The sequence below is a fragment of the Cygnus olor genome, chromosome 1 (assembly GCF_009769625.2).
Source record: "Cygnus olor isolate bCygOlo1 chromosome 1, bCygOlo1.pri.v2, whole genome shotgun sequence".
Lineage (NCBI taxonomy): Eukaryota > Metazoa > Chordata > Aves > Anseriformes > Anatidae > Cygnus > Cygnus olor.
This window is the reverse complement of record NC_049169.1, coordinates 75661971-75676293: the sequence shown is the minus strand read 5'-3', so window position 1 is coordinate 75676293 and position 14323 is coordinate 75661971. Positions and strand designations below refer to the sequence as shown.

Here is a 14323-nt window from a genome sequence, read left to right as displayed (position 1 = left end):
GCTGCTCCTCGCACAGCCAAAGCAGGGTTTCACTTGCATGCCATGTGCGCCAACACCCTTTCTCGGGCGCTGGGGCTGTAAATACACCGTGCCGGGGAACCGAGGGGGACACTCCCCGCGTCCCCGCCGCCCGTGAGGGGCCGGGGCTGGGCCCGCCGGTGCCGTGAGGGGGCAGCGGGGCCGGGCGGCTCCGCGCGGGTACTGGCAGCAGCCAATGGCGGCCCCATTCGGCGGCGCCGGGCTCTCGCGAGAGCCGCCGGTAGCCAGCCCTCCGCCGGGGCCCTCCCGCCACCCTGCTCCTCCTGCTATTAGCGCGGAGGGAGGGGCCGTGCTCGCGCCGGCTGCGGGCGGCGAGCGAGGAGGAGGAGGCGGAGAAGGGCGGCGGCGGCGCAGAGAGGTGAGTGCCGCGGGCAGCCCGCCGCCCCGGGGGGCGCCCCTCACCCCCCTGCACTGGGTGGTGGTGGGGAGGTGAGACCCTGTAAACGGCGCCTCGAAATCCCCCTCAGCCTCCCCTCCGCGGCTCGCCGCCCCCCCCCCCCGGCGTGAGGCAGCAGGAGCAGCCATAGCCGCCGAGACGGAGGGAGGGAGGGAGGACGGCCGCTGCCCCTCAGCCCGCGGCTCCCTTGGGGGCCGCCGCCGAGTTTTCCCCTCCTTCCCCCCCAGCCGCCACCACCGGGGGCACGCGGGCGGCGGTTGGGCGATGAGGGGCCGTTGGGTGGGGGGGGCAGCCTGTGTGCGCTGAGGGGTGCACCGGTGGCTGCGGGCGTGAGGATGCCCTGCCTTCTGTGGTAATAAACGAATAAATACTAATGGATTTAGCTCCGTAATTAGCTCTTAAAAAAAAAAAAATCCTCAATAGTTTCTGCTTGCTCCACTGGACAAATCCAAAACCTGCTTTTGTAGTCGAAGGAGTTTGGGATCGGGCCCGTAATTTGACAGTTTCAGCTTGTGCTCTGTGTTTCCAGGCGGTTTGCAATGGCTTCAGATAAAACTTAAATGCTAAGAAGCATGAGGTGTCTCTTGTTCTCGTCTTTTTCTTTATTAACGTTTTGGGTTAGAATGACAGAGCTCACATGCATGCTGAAAGGGTGCCCCCACCGATGTCACACACCTGATTCCCTGCTGTAAAATCCAGACCCTTGATGTAGCCCCTGAATGAAAAGCAATGCTGAAGTTTGACTTAAAGTTTCTTCTCAGATAATTGTTGGGTATATTTGTGTTGTTCAGCTTTTACTTGTCTTTTACTGTAGAGCGGTGAAATGTACTTTGAAGACCACAGATGTTGGGTTTTGTCACATACGCTCATTCAGCGTTTTGATTACAGTTTTCCCAAGTCCCTTGAAGTAGGAGGCTCTTGTTTGTGAGTGGATATAACACTGATAAATGTCCATAAATCATTGGGTACATTCCATCAAATATGCCAAAAAATAAACAGTCTTCAAGATCTCTGTCTTCATACCTTATTCTTTAGGAACTCAACAGTGAAAAAATACCAGTTGTAGTGTTACCCGGAGCGGTTAACTGCAATACTTGCAAACAAGCCAAGGTGCTCCTCCATGTGCTAAGCAGTGGTCAGGCTCATTGTAGCTGAGAAATTTTATTGTATCCAGTAAAGCTGATGTGGTTTTATCTTCCGGGCTGTATGTAGTCGAGTTCTCTTATAAAAAGGTGTCTTGAATTCCAAAAAGGCAGCTTTGTATAGTTCTGTGAAATTAGAGCTTAGTTTTTCACCTTGAACATGGCGTGATGTATGTTCAATTTAAATATTGTTGGTTAACAGAAAAAAAAATATCTAAAATTAGTTATTTTGTCTTTAACATTTCAAGGGAAAAGAAACCACCAAACCACTAGCTAAACAGAATTCAAAATGGTCAAATATTTATAGCCTAGTGAACCGGTATCGTGCTGCATTTCTGCCTAATTTGCAGAAAGTTAGTCTTTTTTTAAAAGAAAAAAAAACAACACACCCAATCATAAACTGTGGTGGACCTGGACAAGGACCCCATGCTTTCCGTGCACAATAAGAAAACGCTGAGCTTGATTGGTCAGTAACTTTTATTTTTTATTGTTTGAGCTACCTGCTGTGATTTGGGATCTCTCTTGAATCTTTGAGTGACCACAAGGAGCTTAATGGTGTGGGTTTTGTCCACTGCCTGACTAGGCAGCGGGTTTGTGTTTTTAAAGCTTATCTTCTCCCGTGAACTCAATTTTCACTCAGTTCCCATCTAATAAAAATTCTCGCACCAACAGGTTGGAGCAGGGGATTAGTTAAAATGTAAAGCCAATTGATAAGCTTTGATATTTGTATTCTAAGAAGAGTTGCAGGGTAGGCATGTAAATTACAATGACAAGAATTAGTTCTCTGAATACAGTATTCATCAGCACAAAGACTAAGCTGATATTATGTGGCAAATGGTCTGCTTTGAGTCCCCCAGAAAGAGGCTTTATGTGTCTTAGGTAATGACAGTGGACATAAATCAAGCATAGTATTGTCCACAAGATCATTTTATCGCCTGCCCAGCTCATTTCAACATATAGTTGCATTTAGGGCTAACTTCTCAGCAGTAGTGTAATTAAATTACCTTAGCAGAAAAACGTGGGTTTGGTAAATAACTGAAGTTTAATTCTTTGGGTACATTGATGCAGGCTTGTTCAAAGTCTGGAGACTTAATAACTACTGAGAACACTTCATTGTTGTATAAACAGTGAGGGTAACCAAATCTAACGCTAGGGGGTGTGCACTCGGAGAGGAGTTATCTTGTGCCTGGTCTGAATTCATACGGTGAACTGGATGCAAGGCGAAGAAGGGTCCTTTTTGGAAGGATCAGAAGGTGGTCCTTGCCAGATGCCGAAGAGTAAACTTGGTCGTTGAATTGGTACGAAAAGTGCTGCAGCTCTGTAGTCTAATGCTACAGAGTAACTTCTGTCAGTCCACTGCATCTGTGTGAGGAAGCAGTAGAACATTTTTTCTTCAACAACAATAAAACCAAAACAGGAGCTAGTGGGATGAAGGAATTTATCAGGAAGAATTTATTTTCCTTATCACAAATAATTTGATCAGCATGGAGAGCATTAAAATTGGCAATCATTAATACTGCCTTTTACGTTTGACATCAGGCCATTTTGTGAGGCTTGCATTTATATTTCACCAAATACTTCATAGAGATTGAAGAAAAAAACAAATTGAGAAATAATATTAATCTATGCAATCTATCCAATCATCTGGCTTTCTGATTTCTCAGTAATTTTGACACTGGATTTTGTGTTCTGGTTTGACTGTAAATTTAGTACTTAGTTTGTGATGTATATTCTTAGTATACCTACAAATAAACTTGCAATTTGTTAGCTGAAATACAGTTTTATAGGCATTAGAACCGAGTAGAGTATGATGAAGAAAGCAGACACCTAGAATTTTAATGTAATAAACATGCTTCAGAAGACTGCTTGTGTGAGATTTTGATTTTCAAGGGGAGAGTTGCTTTCTGTATATTTACTAGGAAAAGGAAACAGTGGTGGACTTTAAAAGGTAGGCTGGGTTTACAGGAGTTCACAATAGCAAGAATTTCATGAAGCCATAAAACCAGATACTGCTAGTCACCTTTCAACAAAGAACAGGCACTATCAAGTAATAGTTTGGTACAAACAGATCGAGTTCATCTGAAAGTATGAGTGAGTGCCCTGAAACTTACTGCAAAGGAAGAAAGGGGACAGATAAAAGAAAGCTGCTGGCCAGGAGTGGCTTGCCTCACCGGGGGAGCTGAGCGTGTCGAGGTCTGCCCTGTGGGAAGGGGGTTCATTGCTGTGGTAGGTTTGCTTCTGCCATACATGCAAACCTTGACTGTGCTGGCACCGCTAATAATCTGAGTTCAGGCACTGGGGAGGGATTACTGGATAAAAAGGACCTCTCCCACACATCACTCTTTTCTACTTTTTTTTTTTTTTCGAGGATGAGTAGAGCTGAAGCTAATGCTGAGAAAGGCCTGACACAACTGCTGTGTAACACAAGAACAGCTATAGCTCCTCCTGCTAGAAATCCTTGGTGTTGTTATGAGTACACTAGTAAAGAAATGAACTTGCTTCTAGCTGAACAGATAGTGAAATTCCAAAAGATACTTTCCTGTCTGCAGAAGAGCTACTTTCTACCAGCTAGCCAGTATGCAGGTTACCTAGTCACAGAACCACCTTGCTGTCATTTGAAGCTGAATTTATGATTAGCCATTTAGGTTTCCGTGTATCACAACTGAGCACCCAGGAGAGGGTGAGAGGATACAAATGTGGCCACTTTATTTCCCCATGAAGAATGATCTCTGGCGGACTAGCTACATCTGAACCAGAATGTGGGGAGAGGCAGGAGAGGCAGGAGCAGTTCTCAGCTGTAAATATTCACCTTCTTCCCATGGGAACAGAAAAAAAAAATCTTTCAGGAAAAAAATCCCCATTTTCCAGCTTATCCAGGTAAAAATAGCAGCCCTTAGTCCGATAGCAACAGGCTCCCTTTTTCTTGCTTCGTGTATTGGAAAAGAGTTTTTATCACAGACATTTCTTAAAATTTGTTTTAATTATTTTTTACAATGAGTAGTTGCATAAAGTGTTTCCTGCCCTTCCCTCTCGCTGGTGCCTTGTAAGGGAGGTAACCAGAATGCCAGCCAAATATCAGCCTGATGATGAAAGAATAGTTCCACTTAAAATGTCACTAATTTTTAGCATGATGAGTCCTGTATGAAGGGGATAGCTTACATTAGTAGCTTCACAGATAAAAGTGTTGCACTGTATTTTACTGAGGCAGCTGTTGTTTCTTGAAGTTAAAGATAACTAGATTCTTCTGTTTTGTGGTATTTAGCATTTGGCAGACCAGCAAAGGAGAACAAATTCAATCACAAGCTACGCATTTGATAGGAGTACCTGCTTTTACAAACTACAGAAACAGAATACAGAGAACAAAGTCTGTGTTTAACAATAGTTGTTTAACAATACAAACAAGTTGTTTAACAATAGTTAAAAATATAGTTTTACAAGCACTAACATACGGAACTATAAGGAAATTTTGTTCCGCATAAGAGCTTCTCTGCGGGATGTTAGGCAGTTGTACAGCAATGAAAGGCAATGAAAGACGTGGCTGTTACCAACATGTAACAGCCAACTGTTGAAGCGCATTCCTGTTCAGTGGAGTAATGGCGTTAGCAGGTACTTGTGTAGCAAGTACACTTGGTGAGACTTATCTACCAAGTAAGGCGTTCTTACGTGGAGTTTGTAATGTGCCATCTCTTGGAAAACACTGAGTGCTTCCCAGTGAATTCTGACTATCAAGATTAGGTGAAAGAAAGGAACTTTATCGCTGCTTGTGGCATTATCATACGTCTTTCTCACTGGATTTTGTTGGATTTGTTTGTGCTCAGTTAGTCTACTGAAGAGGTAAAGTACTCTGGTTAACAGTTGAGTTGATATTCTCCATGACTGACTTACCATGTTTTGCTTCTGTAAATTGAAAGCTTTGCTGTGCCTAAAGAAAACTTCTACTAAATCTTGCTGTCTGCTTACAGTTGAAAGTAATTTATTTCCTTTATTTATTGAAATTAGTTACAGCATGGATCTTGGTTTCTGCAAATGCTATAGGAAAGGCATGAAGTCTGATTTCAAAATACAGAGGAGGAAATATTAACAATTAAGTTTATGGAAGAAAATAAAACGTGAACATATTGCAAATTGAGCTTCTGGTAAAGTCTTATTGTATAGTTCTGCCCCAATCTTAGGCACGGTTAATCATTACATCATAAGATACCAAGGGCAGAGAAGCAAGGTTTATTTAAACAAAAGTTCTTCATGAATTCAGGTCTCAAATATCTTGTGAGCAAATAGTGTAGATGATCATTTTCTATTGAAATGTTTTAGATGGGTTCTTACATGCTTGATTTTTGATGGGGACTCTTTGCTATCTTGTCCTGTTTATCTTCTCATTTAACAGAAAAGGAGAGTTCATATAAAATACATATGATGTGAGCATCTTGACTCACTTAGGTGCCGGATTTGGTGACTTTGCTGCTCAGTTGCATAAGTAGCAGTTAGAATCACAGAATGTTTTGGGTTGGAAGGGACCCTAATGACCATCTGGTTCCAACCCCTCTGCCATGGGCAGGGACAGCTCCCACCAGACCAAATTGCCCAAAGCCCCATCCAGCCTGGCCTTGAACACCTGCAGGGATGCAGCATCCACAGCTTCTTTGGGCAGCCTGTGCCAGTGCCTTGCCACCCTCTGGGTGAAGAATTTCTTCCTAATATCTAGTCTAAACCTACCGTCTTTTAGTTTAAAGCAGTTACTCCTTGTCCTATCATGATGCACGCTGACAAAGAGTCCTTCTCCATCTTTCCTGTAGGCCCCTTTTAGGTACTGGAGGATCACTATAAGATCTCCCTGGAGCCTTCTCTTCTCCAGGCTGAACACCCCCAACTCCCTCAGCCTTTCTTCACAGGAGAGGTGCTCCAGCCCTTTGATCATCCTTGTGGCCCTCCTCTGGACTTGCTTCAACAGGTCCACGTCCTTCTTGTGCTGGGGGCCCCAGAGCTGAACGGAGTGCTCCAGGTGGGGTCTCACGAGAGCAGAGCAGAGGGGGAGAATCACCTCCCTCGCCCTGCTGGCCATGCTGTATTTCTGCTTGGGACTGCCCCAGCCCAGGTGCAGGACCTTGCACTTGGCCTTGTTGAACCTCATGAGGTTCACACAGGCCCACCTCTCAGGCCTGTCCAGGTCCCTCTGGATAGCACCCCTTCCCTCCAGAGTGTCAGCTGCACCTCACATCTTGGTGTCATCGGCAGACTTGTTGAGAGTGCATTCAATTTCACTGACCATGGCACTGACAAAGATGTTAAACAGCGCAAGTCCCAGTACTGACCCCTGAGAAATACCACTTGTCGCTGGTCTCCACTTGGACAGTGAGCCTTTGACTACAACTCTCTGAGTGCAACCATCCAATTCCTTACCCACCGAGTGGTCCATCCATCAAATCCACATCTTTCCAACTTAGAGACAAGGATATCACGGGGGACAGTGTCAAATGCTTTGCATAAGTCCAGGTAGATGATGTCAATTGCTATTCCTTTAAAATTAAAAACTTTGTAAACCTTTTTTTTTTCCTTTATAAAAGATTGAAATATTTTAAAAACACCTGGAATAATCTCCTGTAAATTGTTTATGCTTTGAATTATTCCTAGTAGAAACTGAGTGAGCCAGAAGTCAGAGAAAATGACACTAATTGGAGTAGAAAACCTATGGAGCAGAGACTGTTTCTTTGATGTGTTTGAAAAGCACAAAGTGCGGAACATGGACGTTACATCAAACACATCTAGTGATGAGAGGGTAGGGGAATCTTCATGGGGGGAATAACTACGTGTATGTAGTGCAAAACATGAGTATAATTGACCTTTAATATCTGCTTAGAAGAGACATGTATGAAACTGAAGTCAAATAAAGGTCCTCCTGGTATCATTCAGCTGAATCTGACTGCTATCGCTATTGCCGAGGTTGAGTTATGCAAGCCGTGGAGCAGTTAGACAGCAACAGAAGCTGAGGCTGTGGTTCTCGAGTTCAGCGAACTGCGGTCTGTTGTCAACCCACAACACACTCGAAGACCACCATATGCCTTTGATTTAAAGAACAACAAAAATCCCCAAACCCCAAACTTCCTGTCCCACTGACCATTCACACACTGCTGACGGTGCCTGTGGACCATGGTTTGGAAATCCCTAAGTTATGATGAACAGTGGTGTTAAGTATACTTATCTTCAGAAATAGTTTCAGGTAAGAAAATGAATTACAGGTGATCTATCTTATCTTCTCTAAAAGGTTGTGGTAAGCAATCTTGTCTCTGCTGCCAGATTGATTGAGCTTGAGGGGTTCTGCATTCTTTTTTGTCCTTATGCTCGTATCTGTACAGCCAGAGCCTGTGCTTTAATGTAACTACTCAATGGGAAACGGTAGCATTATGGTTAGAAGTAGTTGATTTAAGAAAAAAACTGAAAAGGGTAACTTTTTGATCGAAGGGAGAAAAAGATCTAGAAAAACAAAAGCAGTTGTTGTGGGTTGGAAGATGAAGAGGGGGGTGGAGAAGGAGATTCCTTCCTTACCCTGTTAGTCATCTTTTTCCTCTTTCCTTTCCTTACCTTTTCTTTTTTCATGAGCCAATGATAAAGTTGGAGGGAGAAGAACAAAGTGGCATGCTTTAGATTTTCAAGCCCTGCTGGCAAGCCTTCAAAGACAATGGAAATCTTTTCAGCTTCTTTCCTATGTTATAGCATGCACTACTTAACAAGCTCTGTTTCTGAGTCATTAGTGCCGTTTACAGGCTGTGTTTGTCCATCCCTTCCACAGGAAGAAACACACTGAAGTCCCCCTGAGCACCAAGTGCACAAAGAAATGGAAAGTTGTCTCCAAATTTGAGGCCGTGTAGTTAAGAGAGTGTTATAGGAGAACAAGTGTGCAGGATTAAAACTTGGCTTTCAAGTTTGCTGGTGTAGTAATGTAAAAGGATGGAGCTGTGCAGGTGAGGACTGTACTGTGTCTACCAGCTAATCAGTTTGAGTATGTAAATCTTTGTGTTCCCAGAGGGTTGATTGTAACATCTGGGATGCAATTTAGATGCAAGTTCACTTGCATCAAAGTTTCCTATGACAGGAACAAGGACGTGTGCTCTTGTTTTCTAAGACTTACTGCTCAGAGCTTTGTCACGATGAGGAGTGCAAAATGAGCACTGTACTGATACGTTCAATCCCTCTGATGGTGCTGTTAGTCTCAGGGTGGACATTCAATTTGACTTGCTGTGGTGCAGCTCTAACCAGCTCCTTCCCAAACTGATCCTGCGTGGGCTTCCCACAGGCAGCAGCTCGTCAAGCTCCAGATATGGGTCTGTACCATGGGGTCCATCCATCAGGAGCACACTGCTCCAACCTGGATCCCCCACAGCCAGCAGCTCCTGCCAGGTCACCTGCTCCTGCATAGTCTCTTCTCCACGGGCTACGGGTCTGGCCCGGAATCTGCTCAGGTGGGGGTCCTCCACAGGCCTCTGTCAGTGCAGGTCCGCCTGCTCCATGGCGGTCTCCTCCATGGGCTGCAGCGTGGAACCCTGCTACACTGTGGTGCTCCATGGGCTGCAGGGGGACAGCCTGCTTCACCATGGTCCTTGCCACAGGCAACTTCTGCTCTGGTGCCTGTAGCACCTCTCCCCCTCCTTCTTCACTGACCTTGGTGCCTGCAAGGCTGTTTCTCACTCCTGTCTCTCTCCCAGCTGCTGTGTAGCAGCAGTTTTTTTCCCTGTCTTAAATATGCTCTCACAGAGGCACAAACGACATCACTTACTGGCTTGGCTCTGGCCAGCAGTGGGGCCCTTATCTAACATGGGGCAGCTTCTAGATTCTTCTCACACAAGCCACCCCTATGGCCCCCTGCTACCAAAACCTTGCCACGTAAACCCACTACAAGAGAATATACCCTTTCTGAACATGCCCTGACCTACGCCACTGATTTCAGCTGCTGCTTACAGTTTATTCTGCCAGCAGTAAGGCTGCAGCACAACTTTGCTGAATACTTTGACGGAACTAGTAAAGTGGTTCCTCGGAGCCTGCCAGAAATGCTTCTGCTTTGATGTCTGGCCATGGTGAGGGTATAGTGAATAAATATGTTTGCATATTATCTGGTTAAATAAAAAAGAAATAAAAAATGAAAAGAAAAAACAGCCTGCTCTGTAAAATAATCTTTACAGTCAAAAACAGCTTTTAGGGGGAAAAAAACACCTAAGATATGCATCCATTTTTTCATGCGTAGTATAGATCATTTCATTTGAAAGGATTTAAAGAGTAGTGGAAATTCAAAAATTGAAAAAGGAAGTAATTATAAGGTAAATGGGAGGGAAATGGTTATACTTTAGTAAAGACAAGTAATTTTAGCTCATGTCCCCTCCCTTCTTATCAAGCCAGCAGTAAAATTGAGAAAGCCAGTTTCAGTTTAGTGTCCAGTCTCAGTTTCTGATTTTGGCCCCCAGGTGTAGGATGAGCTTGTGTGGAGGAGTGAAGGCTGCAAGAGAAGAATGAATACAACAGTCTCCATTAGACTGTCTTTTTAAAAATCACTGAAACTTGGTATTGTTCTTTGTATTTTTTTCATGTAGAAGCTCACTTCTGAGTCTAGTCATATTTGATAGTATCTTTCTTATTTCTGTTTGACTGTAATTTCCTCAGCCTGAGAAACACATGCTAAATGTATTTTCTTGGTTCTTTTGCCTAAGTGCTTTCAAGCAGTCACGTCATCGTTAAAGAACAGTGCCATATGGACTAAGAGGGTAAACTTCTCTATTCTTATTTAGGGCATAACAGAGCAGTAGTGAATGTGCATCTGTCTGCATGCAGCTGAAGACTGTAGCTGCATGATGAAATTTTTTTCTGTCTGTGTGGAATCCAAGTGCTTTCCCTCCTTCTCCTGGCTGTCAAAGCAAGGCTGCATTTTACTGCAAAGACAGTGGTTAAGTAAGATCCACCCTCCTCACTTCTCTTTGAATTGTAAAGTAAATTGAATCCACATATTGCAAACTAATAAACCACAGTAAGAGCAGTGCAGAATAAATCCCGTATTTTTCTTGGATGGAAGGCCAGACTTCTGTCTGGAACGTTTGAATCTGTGCTTAGGGTGCAGCTTCCTTCTATTCAAGGGTGGTGATCATCTTGTCAACAAAGCATCTGATTTACAAGGTGAAGTCACAGGAGTAGGCTTCTATCATATATGTACATCCAGCAAGGGAAATGGGGGATTTCTTGCTTGTGGTATAACAAGTGCTGCACCTGCTTATGCTTGTTCCCCATCTTTTATGTGACTAGATCAGGAATGTAGTTTGTGTTTGACCAAGAGTGCAGGACTAAGTGAAGTTTAGCTAACCCTACTTTTTACAGTGATGCCGCACTGAATACATTCTAATGGCTTTCCAGATCAATGGTATCAAAATTAATATTTGCTAATGACAAATGCATCAATAAACACAAGTTTCTTTGTAACTCTTGGATTTTTTGCTTTCTTAGTCAATGCTACTTCTAAGCAAGAACCTTCTATGGTTGATGTGAAGCTAAATCCATTTCCCATACTGGATTTGGTGGCATGATTCTCATCAACTTTGAGGGAAAGAGGACTGACAAAGGATAATCCAGCCTCTGTTCTGGATACCAGGGACATTTTGAAGTGACAGGCAGAGGGAGAATACAGGAATGTACCAGGATTTCTTTATAAGTGCTTTTTCAGTGCTGAAAGATCCGGTGCTCTTTGAGGTACTGACCACATTTGACCCTGCATACTTCACAGACATAATGCAATCAGTTCAGCAGATGTTTACAGAGCACCAAAATTCAGAAAGCTTTCATCTTCTTTGAATGAAATGCATTCTTTTCTCTGAACTGGCATCTCTAAATTTACAAAGCAGCGCCAGTACCCTAATATTAACTGTGTTTACGTTCAATTACCTTATGTCATCTGAATGCAACAGAGTTCAAATTAGTTACAAATCAGTTACTGGCTGATTTTTTTCAAAACTATTGCTCTGAATTCTAGCGAAGTTAATTCACTGAGATTTACACGATGCTTTCCAGGGGCATGGGGTTTTATTACAGGAAATTAAGGTAGATGTTCATGATCAAAACATTTGATCCTGTACTGTTTGTGTCCTCTTAAAATTACTCTTATAGGAGTTTACGGTACTGTATGTTTTTCTGAGTGCTCTAAGCTTGGATTATTTGCTTCACGCCCCCTTTCTGACAGGAGACTAGGCCAAAATTCATAATGACATGTACCCTTGGAATTGAGCAGTTTACTCAAGGAGAGACTATATTGCTAAATTTTCTTAAAGAAGAATACGTGGGAGCTGTTAAACTTTTGTTGGCTCTGGAAATGAGAAATGCAGTTAGCATGTGGGATGGGAATATTCCTGTCTGGCCTTCCTTTTTCATGGTTGTAGCATGATGAAAGTCAGCAGGTCTTGGTTTTTCTGACTGAGAAAGTGTGGGTTTATGTATATTTCTTAAAGAAATGTTTAGCTTAGTAGATAAAAGACCCTGAGATACTTTCACAAAAGATGCTTGGTAAAAGCAATTCATGTTTTGAAGGAACATACTATTTTGAGGGAGGATAACTCATTTTTCCTACCTTATTCAGTCCTTGGCCTTTAAAATGGTATCAACAAAGGAAGTGTCTCTTACAGATGTTTTGTGATGTGGTTCCTAATTTATTGAGAGCTGGACACAAATCCATTGACTCATTTTACGTAAGCCACCAAAGAGCTACTTCCAGTTATTGCCTGGACCAGGTCTTAGAGCTGAAAGATGCCATCTCTGACTGCCAGCCATGCTTCACAAGAAACATAACAAACATGCATTACAAATATTTCAACATTATAATTCAGCCTTTGAAGTTTTGGCACTTATTTGGCAAAGGATGTCTCCAAAGAGATATTTTTAGTAAACTCTATATAGACAGCTTCAGATCTTTGTCATTTTTCTTTGTGGAGAATATTTTTGCTAACCGTGAGGTGCCCAGAATTAAGGGATATAAAAATGACAAGATGCTCAAACCACAGTTGGATTCCAGTTCTCTTAGGTTTGTTGGGAGCTGGGTGTATCCGCAGTAGAGACAGTTGCTCAGTCTTCCTCTGCTGCTCTGTGGTAGAGGTGGGGATGGGGCAGGGAGGCCATCTAATTTGTTTGCTTAATTTTGGCCCTTAGAACATATTTTAAGTCATGTCCATTTGCTGCTGAACTCCTGTTTGATTGCTGGGTTTCTGAAAGTGTTTGAGAAACCTGTTATGGATGTGACTGACAGTTACAGGCTTTTGAGAGGATCAGGAGAAGCAAACTGATGAATTTAAAGATTAATTCTAGGTACCATTATCACGCAGAGGGCTGACATTGTATCAGCTGCCAGGCAGGATTCATCTGCCCTTAGCTGAGTGCTTAAAAGTTGCATATCCAAGCTAGTTAGTCATCCTAACCTACCTCTGTAGGCAGTGGAGATGAAAACAGCCCTTTCAGAAGGGGATTCCTCTGAGCTGAGCTGCCTTAGGAGATGTTTGCCTCTACCGCCTGTGGAGGTGACTGTTTTCACGCCCTGCCATTAGAGCTGTTAGAACAAAGGCTATCACATTTTTCAGGAGAAGAAAATGGCTACAAGCAAGGCCCCAGAGGACCTGCAGTTGTGCAGCCCTGGATGCACGTATATGCTTCTGACTGCTTCGTGAATGTGACTGCTGAGTAGTGTCCTATGGAAGCTGAAATTCCAACAGTTATAAAATCTGATGGTCTCACCTTGGTAAAACATCCCTGCAGGTACATGTGAAAACTTGTGAATTCACAGACGCCTTTTGTTTTGCCAACAGCGTAGTCAGAATATGTTTGTTTTTCTCCAGAATGTGCTTCCTCCACAGCAGCTGCAAAAGCCCCAGGGCCCAGTGCAAACATGTGCGTAAGCAGGCACAGCACTTCTGCAGTTGCACCTCTGAAAAACCCAGGGCTCAGGTCAAATGGTCTTTGTTTTCAGCCTTTTTTCCTGTTTCCTTGTGTAATTCTACTTTTTCCCCATAGTTCATTGTACCATTTAGTATTCATAGAATAGAATTATAGGCTGTGGAAGGGACCCACAAGGATTATCAAGTCCAACTTCTGGCTCTGCTCAGGGCCACCCAGAAAACTGAGAGCATTGACCAAACGCTTCTTGAACTCCAGCAGGCTTGGTGCTGTGACCACTGCCCTGGGGAGCCTGTCCCAATACCCAGCCACCCTCTGGGTGCAGAACCTTTTCCTAACACCCAGCCTGACCCTTCCCTGTCCCAGCTCCATGCCATCCCCTCGGGTCCTGTCACTGTCCCCAGAGAGCAGAGCTCAGCACCTGCCCCTCCGCTCCCCTCGTGAGGGAGCTGCAGGCTGCCATGAGGCCTCCCCTCAGCCTCTTCTGCTCTGGGCTGAACAAACCAAGGGACCTCAGCTGCTCCTCATATATCTTGCCCTCTAGACCCTTCACCATCTTCATAGCCCTAAAAATAGGATTCCATAAACCCTTTTGTTTTCCTGAAGCATCTAAACTTCGTTTTTCAAACGTATGCCTGTGAAGGCTTGCCAGAAGAACAGCTTGCTTTTCCTCAATGCTGACCTGATCTGACTGTAATACCTAAACAGAAGGTGATAGGCAGGACTAAAGCAACAACTCAATTCCTCAGATCTTCCTTTGGGTTATATGAACTATGCTTTCTGCTTCAGATGCTGATATGGTGCTGCTAATTGGTCTGTTTGTTTGCTTGTTTAAAATCTT

At 43.8% G+C, this 14323-nt stretch overlaps 1 protein-coding gene across 2 annotated transcripts in view; it reads left to right on the top strand.

Annotated features, from left to right (window-relative positions):
* Window positions 1–244: 244 nt before the first annotated feature.
* Window positions 245–14323, top strand: part of STK38L (serine/threonine kinase 38 like) — a 49681-nt gene continuing 35602 nt past the window's right edge. The window contains exons 1-2 of one of the 2 annotated variants that reach the window (XM_040545158.1): window positions 267–397; window positions 13170–13344. The gene's annotated coding sequence lies outside the window, so the exon portion shown is untranslated. Of the gene's footprint in view, window positions 398–13169; window positions 13345–14323 lie in introns of both variants that reach the window. The other variant, XM_040545155.1, reaches the window with a different exon arrangement.